Source organism: Choloepus didactylus, chromosome 26 (genome assembly GCF_015220235.1).
Source record: "Choloepus didactylus isolate mChoDid1 chromosome 26, mChoDid1.pri, whole genome shotgun sequence".
Classification (NCBI taxonomy): domain Eukaryota; kingdom Metazoa; phylum Chordata; class Mammalia; order Pilosa; family Megalonychidae; genus Choloepus; species Choloepus didactylus.
The window spans coordinates 15,939,313-15,949,606 of NC_051332.1; the positions used below are offsets into that span (position 1 = coordinate 15,939,313).

Below are 10,294 nucleotides of genomic sequence, written 5' to 3' on the forward strand. Positions count from 1 at the left end.
ATTTTATAAAATAAAATGTCATTTTAACCATTTTTATGTGAGAATTTCAGTGGCATTAATTACCTCGCCTTACATTAAATTTAATTGCATTCACAAAGTAGTGCTATCATTGTCTCCATACATTACAAAACTTTGTACTTACTCCAAAAAGAATTTCTGTAATCATTAAGCAATAATACCCAATAACTTCCACCCCCAGCATCTGGTAACTTCTAATCTGCTTTATATCTTTATGCATTTGCTTATTTTAGATATTTAATGTATGTGAAGGCATTCAATATTTGTCCTTTTGTGCCTTGCTTATTTCACTCAGCAGGATGTTTCAAGGCTCATCCATGTTGCAGCTTGAATCAGAACTGACTTCTTTCATCTTCACATCTGAATAATATTGCTATATATATATATATATATATATATATATATATATATATATAATCACCACATATTGTATATCCATTTATCTGTGGATGGACATGAGTTACTTCTGCTTTTGGGGATTGTGAATAATGCTGATGTGAATATTGGTGAATTCATTCTATGTGAATAAGTCACTCTTTCTAATTCCTTTGGGTATATACTTAAGACTAGAATTACAGGGTCTTATGGCAATTCGACATATAACAATTTGAGGAACACCAAAATTGCTTTCCAGAGCAACAACACCACTTTTTATTCCCATCAAAAATGCAGGAGAGTCCCAATAAGTAAGCCTCTTCTCTGTAATGGATTGAATTTTGTCCCCCCAAAAATACATTTTGAAGTCCAACTCCTCAGTACCTCAGGATGTGATATTATTTGGAAGTGGGGCCATTATGTATGGCATTAGGCAAATTAAAATGAGATTGTATAGGAGTGTGTGGGTTATTACTCCATCATGACTTATGTTCTTACATGAAGAGGAAAATTGGATATAGAGAGCCAGAGGGTAGAATATCATTTGACAAATAAGGCAGAGAAAGCCATGGATTTCTGGCCAGACATCACAAGCTAGAAGAGACATAGGGCAAAGTCTTCCTGTATGGACTTCCAAGGAATCTTTCCCCTCTTGATAACTTGTTTTCAGCCTCCAGAAATGTGAGACAATGCATTTCTGTTCTCTTAAGCCACTCCTTTTCTGGTACTTTGTTACAGTAGGCCTAGAAGACTAAGACACCTGTAATGCTCCTTTTATTTTTAATAAGAAATTTTTTGTGGTGTGTGATGTTGTATCTCATTGTGCTTTTGATTTGCACTTCCCTAATGGGTAATGCTGTTCAGTGTTTTTTTATGTGCTAAGTGACCATTTGTGTCTGTCCAAGTTCTTTGCCTGTTTATTATTGTTTGTATTTTTGGTGATTTGTAGGAGTTCTTTATATGTACTGGATGAGATGGTTAGGTTCATGTGTCAACTTGGCCAGGTAATGGTACCCAGGTGTCTGGTCAAGCAAGCACTGGCCTGTTACTGCAAGGACATTTGTGGCTGCCCAATAAACCAGAAAGCTTGTTTATGAAATCATCAGTCAATTGGCTGCAGCTGTGACTGATTACATCCATGAAGGTCATGTCTTCCGCAATGAGAGAATGCAATCAGCTGGATTTAATCCAATCAGTTGAAAACTTTTAAGCAAGACAGATAGAGGACCTTCACTTCTTTGGCTGACCAGCAAAGCATTTCCTGAGGAGTTCGTTGAAGTTGCGAGTTCATTGCCTGAGGAGTTCATCAAACATCTTGGGAGTTGCCAGTCTGCTGCCTGCCCTATGGAATTTGGACTCATGCAATCCCACAGTTGTGTGAGACACTTTTATAAATCTTATATTTATAGATATCCCTTGTAGATTCTGTTCCCCTAGAGAACCCTAAATAATATACTGTATATAAATCCATTATCAACTATTTTCTCCCATTCTGTAGGGTGGTTTTTCATTTTCTTGATAATATCCTTTGGAACAGAATTTAATTTTACTTTTAATTAAATAAAATATATCTTTTTTTTTCTGTGGATGTTTGTGCCTTTGGTGTCAAATCTAAGAATCCATTACCAAATCCAAGGTCATGAATGTGTTCTTTGTTTTCTTCTTAGATTTTTATGATTTTAGTACTTGTAATTAGGTTTTTATGTATGGTCTAAGGTATGGGTCCAAATTCATTAATTTGTATGTGGAAAGCTAATTTCTGATAATCATTTGTTGAAGAGACTATTCTTTACCAACTACTGGAGTTCTCACCCATATGGAAAATAAATTGGATAATGATACGTGTTTATATTTCCAGACTCTCAATTGTATTCCATTTGTCTATGTGTATATCCTTATTTCAATACAGCATTCTTTTGATAAGTATCACTTTGCAGAGAATTTTGAAATTGGGGATGTGCATCTTTCAAATTTATTATTATTTTCTGACATTATTTTGGTTATTCAAGGCCACTTAAAATTAAATTTAAATTTGAAAGTAGGTTTTTCCATTTCTGCAAAAAAGGCTGCTGGAATATTGATAGAAATTGTTTTGAATCCATCAAGTACTTTAAGAGGTATTGATATCTTCACAACATTAAATTTTCCAGTCCATGAACACAGGATATCTATCAGTGTCTTGATGTCTTCCTTAATTCCTCTCATCAGTGATGTATTGTTTTCAATGTAGAAGTCTCTCATCTCCTTGGTTAAATTAATTCATACATATTTTATTTTTGGATGCTGCTGTAAATGGAATTAAAAATCCATTTCAGATAGCTCATTCTCATTATATAGAAATGACTAATTTTTCAATCATCTTGTACCCTGTAAATATGGGAAATTCATTTTACTTTTAGGAGTTTCTTGCCAATCTTTATGATTGACTATACATAGATAATGTCATCAGTGAATAGAGATACTTTAGTTATTTCTTCCTTATTTTGATGTCTTTTGCTTATTTTTCTTTCCTAAATGCTCTGGTTAAATTTTCCAGTACAATGTTGGATAACAGTTGTGAAAGCAGAGGGAGGGAAATTTTCTAAATATCTTTTTTTATATTGAGAAAGTGGCCTTCATTTCTTAGTTTAATGCATGTTTTCACCATGAAGAGGTGTTGAATATTGTTAAATGCTTTTTTCTGTGTCTATTGAGGTGATTAGGTTTTGCCTCTCACCCACCATGTTTTATTACATGGCATATTATATTACTTTATTTTCTTATGTTGAATGACTATTGCATTCCTGGGATAAATGGTAAAAAACAATTTTAGTGTGCTTTGGTATTTGTTTTCTAAGATTTGGTTGAGGATATTTTGATTTATATTCCTAAGTAAAATGAGTCTGTAATTTTCTTCGTGATGTCTCTTTATGACTAGTATAATGATAATGCTAGCCCCTCGGAATGAGTTAGGGAAAGTTTCTTCTTCTTCACTTTTTGAAGAGTTTGATAAATATTGCTGTTAACTGTTTTTTTTTTTTGTTGTTGTTTGAGTGTTTTATAAAATACATCTCATACCATCTCTTCCTGGACTTTATTATCTTTTGGGGGTTGGAGGGTGTTGATTACTCTTTCAATTTCTTTACTTCTATTGTGTCTGTTGAAATTTTCTTTATCTTCTTAAGTTGTTTAGGTAAACTGTGTTTCTAGGAATTTGTTTTATCTAGATTATCTAATTCGTTGATGTATTCTCATAATCTTTTTTATTCATGTAATGTAAGTAATAATGTATCTACTTACATTTTTGATTTTAGTTATTTTCATCTCAATTTTTTTCTGTCAGCCTAGCTAAAGTTTTTCCAATTTTTTTCATCTTATCAAATAGCTAAGCTTTTGAATCATTGATTCCCTCTATTTTTTTTTTCTATATATATATCCCATATATCCCCACTCTAATCTTAAGTATTTCCTTCCAATGCTAACTTTTGGCTATTTTGCATTTCTTTTTCTAGTTCTTCAAGATGTGAACTTAAATTATGGTTTGAGAACTTTACTTTGTACTGTATTCATTTAGGGATGTAATTCCCCCCAATACTACTTTTGTTGCATCCCATAAGTTTTAGTATATTTTGTTTTTGCTTATATTCATCTCTAAATATTTTCTAATTTCTCTTTTGAGGGCTTCTTTAACCAATGACTGAATGCATTTTTTAAAAATTTCTGCATATTGTAAAATTTCTAGTTTTCCTTCTGTTATTGATTTCCAGTCTCATTCCATTGAGATCAAAGAAAATATTTCATATGATATCAATCTTTTAAAAATTATTGAGACTTATTTTATGTCCTAACATTGGGTATATAAGGCTAAATGATCCATGTGCATTTGAAAGAGTGTATTCTATTGCTATTGAGTGGAGTGTTGTATGTATGTTTCTTAGTTCTACTTGGCTTATAATTTAGTTGAAGTCATCTATTTCCTTATTGACCTTCTTTCTAGATGTTTTATTCATTATTGGAAATCATTTATTGGATTGTCCAATGATTATTTTTGAACTGACTCTTTTTCCCTTCCAGTCTGTCAATGTTTTTGTCATATATTCTGGACTCTATTCATCCATATATAATTTATAACTGCTATATCTTTTGAACTTATTGAAACTCTAATCAATATAAAATATCCTTTTTTCCTTAATATATAAAGGTTTACTTTTTAAATAAGCTAATATTATATCTACTAGATAGGTAAATGAAAATATATGTAAGTTTATGTTTAACCAAATTGAGTCATTATTCTGATAACTTTTATTTTGATGGTAATTGTGTTTAGTAAACTATGAGTATACAAGGTATACAAGGTGTTTTGGTAACTTGATACCATTTTGGTAACTTAAGGTATATGGTATATGATTTTTCCCAAAACAATTTTATTGGTAAATGTTCATACACCATACAATCCATCTAAAATGTTTAATCAGTAGTTCATAGTATAATCACAGAGATGTGCATTCATTACCACAGTCAATATTAGAGCATTTTCATAACTCCAAAAAGAAAATCCCCATAACCCTTGGGAGTCATCTCTCAATCCCTCTATCCTCCCCAGCCCTACATAAACTACTTAATCTAATTCTGTCTCTATAAATTTATTTTTATTTTCATTTTACATAAATGGAATCATAAAAGAGGTCATACTTTGTGTCTGTTTTCTTTCATTTACCATAGGGTATTTTTTAATTATTGTATTTTTTTCATTAAAGAAGTTGTAGCCTTACAGAAGTCATGAAAAAAATGCACTGCTCCCATATACCCCTTGATTGTTGACACTTTGAATAATTGTGGTACGTTACTAGAGTTGAAAGAATATTTAAATATTGCTGTTAATTATATTTCATAGGTTACATTAGGTATATTTTCCCCATATACCACACTATTATTGACACCTTGTAGTAGTGACATATATTTGTTATGATCCATGAAAGAAAATTTTTATATTTGTACTATTAACCACAGTCCATCATCCACAATAGCATTCACTGTGTTACACAGTCCCATGTTTGGTCTTCTAACTTTCCATCTAGTAACATATATGACCCCAAACTTCCCCCTTTCAACCATATTCACAAATACAATTCATCACTGTTAATTTCACTCACAATAATGTGTTATCATCTGTTCTAGTTTGCCAATGCTGCCAGAATGCAAAACACCAGAAATGGATTGGCTTTTACAAAGGGGTTTATTTGGTTATACAGTTACAGTCTTAAGGCCCTAAAGTGTCCAAGTTAACACATTAACAATTGGGTGCCTTCACTGGAGGATGGTCAATGATGTCCAGAAAACCTCTGTTAGCTGGGAAGGTATGTGGCTGGCATCTGCCCAAATTTCTGGTTTCAAAATGGCTTTCTCCCAGGAAGTTCCTCTCTAGCCACAGCTCTTCTTCAAAATGTCACTCTAAATTGCTCTTGGGGCATTTGTCTTCTCTTAGCTTCTCCAGAGCAAGAGTCTGCTTTCAATGACCATCTTCGAACTGTCTCTCATCTGCAGCTCCTCTCTCAGCTCCTGTGCATTCTTCAGTGTCCCTCTTGACTGCAGCTATCTTGCTTCTTCTGTCTGAGCTTATATAGGGCTCTAGTAAACTAATCAAGGCCCATGCTGAATGGGCAGGGCCATGCCTTCATGGAAATTATCTAATCAGAGTTATCAACTACAGTTGGGTGGGTCACATCTCTATGGAAACACTCAGAGAATTACAATCTCATCAACACTAATACATCTGTCCATACAAGAGTGCACCAAAGAACATGGCTTTTTCTTGGGGACATAATATATACAAACCAGCACACCATCTCCACTATCCATTTCCAGATATTACAATCAACATAAATAGAAATTCTGCACAAATTGAACATCAACTCCCCATTCTCTAACCCCATTCTGTCCCAAGTTAACCTATATTCTAGATTCCAATTCTGTAAGTTTGCTTATTACAATCAGTTCATATCAGTGAATCAAACAATACTTGTCCTTTTATGCTTCATTTATTTCTCCCAGCACAGTGTCCTCAAGGCTCATTCATGTTGTTGGATGCATCAGGACTTCATTCCTTATACATCTGAATAATATTCCATCGTATTTATATACCACATAATGCTTATCAATTCATTGGCTAATAGATATATGGTTTCTTCCATCTTTTGGCAATTGTGAATGAGGACACTATGAACATTCATGTGCAAATATTTGTTCATGTCCATACTTTCAGTTTTTCTTGGTATATACCTAGTGGTGGGATTTCTGAATCATATAGCAATTCTATTCTTAGGTACCTGTGGAATCACCAAATTGTTTTCTACAGAGTCGGCACCATTTTACTTTCCCACCAGCAGTGAGTGAGTGTTCCTTTTTCTCCCCATCCTCTCCAACATTTGTAGATTTTTCTCTCTTTTTTAATACTCTCTGTTCCAGTAAGTATGAAATGATATCTCTTTGTGGTTTTGATTTGCATTTCTTCGACACTTGGTGAAGTTGAACATCTTTTCCTGGGCTTTTTAACCATTTGTATTCTATCTTTGAAAAAAATGTCTATTCAAGTATTTTGCCCATTTTTAAATTGGGTTGTTTGTATTTCTATTGTTGAATTGCAGAATTTCTTTATAAATCCTGTTTATTAAACCCATATCAGAAAAGTGATGAATTGCTTTTTTGTTGATGCTTTCATGATTCTCTCATTGTCTTTGGCATTTGACACTTTTGTAAGTATGTGTCTCAGAGTAGGTATATTATGATTTATTCTATTTGGAGAATGTTATGCTTATTGGACATGTATTTTTATGTCTTTCATAAGAGTTGAAAAATTTCTGGCTATTATTTCCTCAAGTTTACTTTCTGCACCTTTTATCTCCTTTTCTCCTTCTGGGGCACTCATGATGCAAATGTTTGTGCACTTCTTGCTGTCATTCAAATACCTGTTACCCTGTTCAATTTTTTCCATTTTTTTCTCTACCTCCTCTTCTCTTTTAAAGATTTTGTCTTATGTTCTAGTCCACCAATTCTTTCCTCTGCCTGTTAATATATGTTGTTTTATGTCTCTAGAGTATTTTGGGGGGTCTCAATTTTCTTTCATTTTTAAAAAGTAATTTCTGTCCTTTACAATGTGTTGTCACACACAGGTGTGTGCACACTTACACAGAACACAATTGACTTAACATGGACAGAGAAACAAGGAAATCCTACAGTTTTTGTTTTTGTTTTCATTTTTGCTTTTTTTTTACAAAATTATAAGTAAATTATTTATGCTTTTCAGTCATTACACAATGTACAGACATGGTCCATTTAATGATATATGATCCTCAGTTGGTTAAACAAGAGATTTTCTATGAAAGAGTATAAACAAAAAATTTTTAGAAGCAAAGTCCTGTTTCCTGCCAACACCAGTCTCAGGCATACATTTTTTCTTTACCTATAGTCTTGAGAATACTAGAGTAGCAGTGCATAAGTTTATTGTTAGAAGACCTGAAAGATGATTTTCAAGAGACTTTATAATGCATTGTGCTCTCATATAAAAACCCTAAGTCATAAGATAATAACTGCTAAAATTGCATACTTGTGTCAGAGATCAGATGAGGCTATAAAGAAATGGAAATAATCATGCTTAAGGTATTCTTTTTGGTATAGTTGTTCTAATAATAAATAAAAACTTAAAAACTCTCAGAGACTGCAACAAAGTAGTCACAGATATCAAGGATTTTCTATACCTGGCTTAGAGTTTAAAGAGACAATAATCTCCACTTGCACACCATAGCATCTAATAATCTCAATTTAGGCAAGTCATTACAGTCAGTCAGGCAAAGAGTCTGGGGAGAAAAGATAAAAATACCACCCCCTTTGTTATCAGAAAGCCAGGGTGAACCTACTAGATATACAAATGCCTTCCTTTTCAGAACTCTTAGACCAAATAGAGAGGTCACCCTATTTCTAGGGGGCTTTAATAAAAAAAGAGAAAATAAAAACAAAACACATGCTTAGCATCTGGACCAAACCTATTTTGTAGTTTACCAGACGAGACCCTAGGATACGCATGATTCTGCAGTACCTTATGCTTTTTTGAACCTTCATGCAGAAAGTGTAAAACATTTATTTTAGAAATACCACAGCAACTGTTGATTGTGCTAGAGGGTGAGGAATAATTTACGTAGTAACATTGATGCTTGTAGCCAAGAAATAAATATAATTTCTACTTTTAGGCTGGTTAGTTTGCTCTTTTAGGGCTCTCACTTTGAAGGATACATGACCTGAACAATCAAAGTGAACTAGGAAAAGATGACAAAATAACAAATATTTTAATTAAAGTCTTTTGCACAATAGGTATAGATATAAAATGAATTTCTTCAAATAATTTCATAGGAGTCACTCAGAAGCATCCTTGCTGTCTGTAACATAATGAGCTAAGGTCCTTCATAAGTTTATAGAGTAATTTAAAATATATATTAAATATTTGCAATTATTTTAAATCTTTCTGTAGTTTATAGCATGTTAAAGGAGTGAGATACAGTTAAAGGTAGTCCACATTCATGATATTTCTAAGATAAAATTACTTCAGAAGTCAATTGAAATCCTTGCTCATTCTAAGTATAGCCATTGTGAGAAGACCTAAAATATAAACAGCCACTGATATCTGATACACACTTAAGTGGAGGTAGAGAGGTACCAGTGAAGGAAACATTAGGGCTGCAATGCACACCAATTCCAGGAAGACAGTAAACTAGGCACTGAGGAGACAGATCTGTTTCCTGGTTGAAATGACGGCTCAAAAAATAAACTTTCTCTTAAATGTTCCCTTATTCTTTTTTCCTCTTCTTCCTTTTGTTGTTCTTTTACAGATGGAAGAAGAGTAGCAACTTCTTTCCTTCCTAAGGCTTTCCTCTGGCTTTGCTAGGAAACTTGGAGACAGTATTTCTATTACACTATAGTGACAGGATCAAACATCTCTATAATGGATCACATTTTGAACTTTAAGGCAAACTCTTAAGGATTATAGAGTCAGCACTTGCATATGTATTGACTGATCATCTGCATAAAATATTAGCTCTGAAGGAAACATAGAAACAGGAAGATTTCCTTCCACTAACTCTGGTTGTCTCTTTTGTTGCTGCATTGGCACTAATTACCACTTGCTTGAGCTTCTGTTGTTACAGCCTCATCTTTTCCGGACTTTTCTTAGATTCAGTTACAAACTCCAAAGCAGTTTGGCAATCTTGGATCACTGCCTCCATGGAAATCAGCTGAGACTGCTCCTCTGGTCTTTTGTCAGTGTCTCTAGGCTGCACTGCCTGCTGGGATACTGGGGGACTCAAAAGCCACCTCCATATGTCTCTAGTGTATTTATAATCTCCTCTATTGTGTCTTTCATTTCCCATAATTTCCCTACTCTTTCATCTTCCCTGAAAATTCTCTCTGTAATGTTCTTTTCTTCAGTTTTATTGAGATACATTCACATACCATAGAATCATCCATGGTGTATAATCAGCTGTTCACACTACCATCTTATAGCTGTGCATTCATCACCCCAACCTATTTTTGAGCATTTTCCTCACACCAGAAAGAATCAGAATCAGAATAAAAAATAAAAATAAAATAAGACACTAAAATCACCCCCATCCCACCCTATTTTTCATTTAGGTTTAGTCCCCATTTCTCTACTCATCCATCTATACACAAGGTTTTCACAATCACACTGTCACCCCTTGTAAGCTACATTGTTATACAATCATCTTCAAGAGTCAAGGCTACTGGGTTGGAGTTTGGTAGTTTCAGGTATTTGCTTCTAGCTATTCCAATGAATTGAAACCTAAAAAAGGTTATCTATATATTGCATAGGAGTGTCCACCAGAGTGACATCTTGACTCCATTTAAAATCTCTCAG

At 33.5% G+C, this 10,294-nt stretch overlaps 1 pseudogene; it reads right to left on the reverse strand.

The window, feature by feature from the left end:
* Positions 1-8,974: 8,974 nt before the first annotated feature.
* On the reverse strand, positions 8,975-9,526 carry LOC119520793 (annotated as a pseudogene).
* Between the last annotated feature and the right edge of the window lie 768 nt (positions 9,527-10,294).